Raw genomic sequence first — 3,615 nt, forward strand, 5'->3', positions numbered from 1 at the left:
AACCAAAAGGCTTATAAATCTCTTAACAAGAATATTGGCAGTTGGAGTAATAATTTCTACTTAGCAATAGCTGTTGCTAAGATGTTAAGTATGAGATGTCATCTAATAAAATTTATTTAAAGTTGTTTTTCACCTCATGAGTTCCATTTTCCAAAATGTTAAAATTTCAGTCATAAAGGGGGATTATTTTGTGTTTAACTACTTTAAGCACTTGTTAAGAGTCACTTTACAAGCAGTTTTTTGAGACATTGTTTAGAGAATCAGCTATTCTGAACTATTATGTGAAATATAAATGTCTGACTTTAAAAACCCCCTTTGCCTCTCAAACTGTCTTTTTAGGAGGATAATTTTTAATAGGCTCTTTGAAAGAAAAGGTAGCATATGCCACTAACACACTTGATGTAGAGTTATTACCAAATCTTCTGGTTTCAATAGTTTCTCCCCATCTCTTCTAAATCTCATTTAATAATGTCAAATTGAGTTATAGAATATTAGAACTGTAAGAGTTCTTGAGCGTCATGGTTATGATCTCTTTGTTTTTTATTTGGAATTCTCTAAGGGATTAAAAGAAATACAGTTCTAAGTCTAGGTGCATCCTAGGGTCTGTACCAACCTTATCATTTGGCCAAAATCTCAACATTTCTTTTTATGCTCTGTGTCTAGAGCCAACTCCTTGTGTGTTTTTGTGGCATCTGGATAAAGATTGCTTTATCTAGTCCTTGAATAATTAATTTTGACTCAATTTCATAGAATTAATTCCCCCTCAAATAAATAGAATATGGCATATATAATTTCATGTCAATGTAGCAATACTACTTCCCACCTTCACTATGTTTTCATTAGTGTGATGGTTAATTTTGTGTGTTAGCTTGGCTAGGCCACAGTACCCCGATATTTGGTCAAACATCAGTCTAGATATTGCTGTGAAGGTATTTTTTTTTAGATAAGATACACATTTAAATCAGTAGACTTTGAGTAAAGTAGATTACCCTTCATAACATGGTTGGGCTTCACTCTATCAGTTGAAGGCCTTAAGAACAAAACTACTGACTCCCACAAGGAAGAGGGAATTTTGCCTACAGTTCTCTTTCCTATTTGAGCTGCAGCATTAACCTTTCCCTGAGTGCCAAGCCTGCCAGCATACCCTACATATTTTGTATGAACCAGTTCCTTAAAATAAATCTCTCTCTCTATATATATACATATATATACACACACATACACACACACACACACAGACACAAAGACACACGTATGTGGGTGGATATGTGTGTGTGTTTATCTATCTTCTATTGGTCTGTTTCTCTGGAGAAACCTGACTTTTACAATCCGTCAATCATGATTAATGATCTACCTCTGGCCAAAATTCATCTACATTCCTACATGTTAGAGGTTAAAGTAGGAGACTAAAGTCAAATTTCAAAGATGAATGAATTAGTCTTTGTGAGCAAAGAGAAGAAAAGTGGAAACCCTAAAACAGGAAGAGAATGTACTCAACATGATTTCATTATTGTTTAAGAACTCAACCGCCCAAAGTAGAAGAATATTTCACAGTATCAGAAGTTAGTTATCACTAGGAACAGAGTCAGATTTTGCTTGTACAGTTTGGGGAGCTTTCTTTAAGAAAAAAAAGTTGGAATGAAACAAATAACTTACAATATTTGAAAAGCTGACAAGTACTGCGAACATAACACAATCCAGAGAGAAAATTATACTTTTGGCCAGGCGTGGTGGCTCATGCCTATAATCCCAGCACTTTGGGAGGCTGAAGTGAGAAGATTGATTGAGGTTAGGAGTTCAAGACCAGCCTGAACAAAAGCGAGACCCCATCTATACAAAAATTAGAAAAAAAAAATTAGCTAGGTGTGGTGACGTGCACCTGTAGTCCCAGTTACTAAGGAGGCTGAGGGAGGAGGATCATTTGAGCCCAGAAGTTTGAGGTTGCAGTGGGCACTCTAGCTGGGGCACCAGAGAGAGACCTTGTCTCAAAAAAAAAAAAATCATACTTTTACTAATTGTCTGATGTACATGTTGATTACTTTTTCCTCCACAGTTGGTTTTTTTTTTTTTTGGTATATATTTTTGTTTGCCACTTTAGAATAGAAACAAAATTTATTTTATAAATTTCAAACCATGTTTATTCTTTATTAGCAATAAACTTTCATGCCGGACATCATAAAGTACGTTCAAGTGGAGATCAGACCTCTGGCCTGAGCCCTTGTGTGAGCACAATGGCTGAGTGTGTGTGGTGCTTATGGGAAGGATGTATTTCTGAAAGCCTCATCTATACCGGGATGACTGGCAGTAACTTAAATATATATTGAAGTGGCTGCAAACCACATAAATATATCCCACAAACCCCAAACTAAATATAGCCCTAACTTTTCCTTACCAGATTCTAAAAATACCGCAGCCATTTCAAAAGCATCCTACCTGAGAAGACATGTGATGGGAGGGAATTCAGAACGGAAAGAGACACAGATCCTAAAATAAGATAACATATCTTATTTTGTAAATTGTACAAAAGCATATGATTGTGCAAATGTGGCCTTGGAAAGGCCCTGGGTAAATGAGAGACCCCAAAGCTTAAGCCTCTGGCTACCATAGTTATATGACATCCCTCTCTTTTCCCACTTCAAGATAATTTTCTAAAAAATCATTTATTAATGCAAATTTATTAATATATTTTCATACTATTAGAATTAATGTGTGAAATTTTCCATAATTAACTGTAAATATTTATACTGCGAGTATGGGAACTACACATGAATAGAAATGGACCATCTTTAAATCACAAATTTGCAATGAATATTTTAGAGCACTGTAATTGAATCTTGCTTATAATTATGGTAGACATACAATAATAGCTCTCTGTTTTGAAATGGCTTTTTTTTCTTTTTTACCCCTAGAAGGGCAGAGGAAAATAACAAGAAAAAAATGAAACAGGCTAGCTTTTGTCAGGGGAGATTGCCTTCAGAACAAAATATATAGTAGAGCCATTCATAGTTAGAACTGATTTCAAAATGAAATTGCCATTGGCTTTCAATTGGAAATTTCAGGGCAAAAATGTTAATAAAAATGCAATGGTTTTAATGGCAACCCTAATGATGATGATGTTATTTGTGTGTTGTTAGATGAATGATTATTATAATCGATGATACTTTTTTTAGTGCATTAAGAGGTAGCTCGAAATTGATACTTATGGGACCATGATTTATTCCCTTTTTCCTAGTTCATTAAAATTACTTTGCTATTATTTCTAAATTCTCACTGCATGATAGAGCCATGCACATTTGACACAGAGAATCAGACTGATAGGAACACTAAGTCAGTTCTAATTCTGCTTTCATTATTCATAGGACTAAAGACTTTTTCCATAAAATCAGGGATTTGGCATCTTCTTATTGATTCTGAAGGAGGTATGCATGAAAGGTATAGGAATCTGTGGCAGATGGGTGCATTGGTGCCCCCACCCCAAACTGTGCCTCTCAATACTAATGCTCTTGTACAGCCCTTTTACACAAGGACTCTGGGTTTGGTCATGTAACTTACTGTGGTCAGTGGACATCAGCCAGGCTTGTTGAGGGCCTCCACACTGAAGTTGTCCCCTTAGAA

The sequence above is a fragment of the Microcebus murinus genome, chromosome 11 (genome assembly GCF_040939455.1).
Source record: "Microcebus murinus isolate Inina chromosome 11, M.murinus_Inina_mat1.0, whole genome shotgun sequence".
NCBI lineage: Eukaryota > Metazoa > Chordata > Mammalia > Primates > Cheirogaleidae > Microcebus > Microcebus murinus.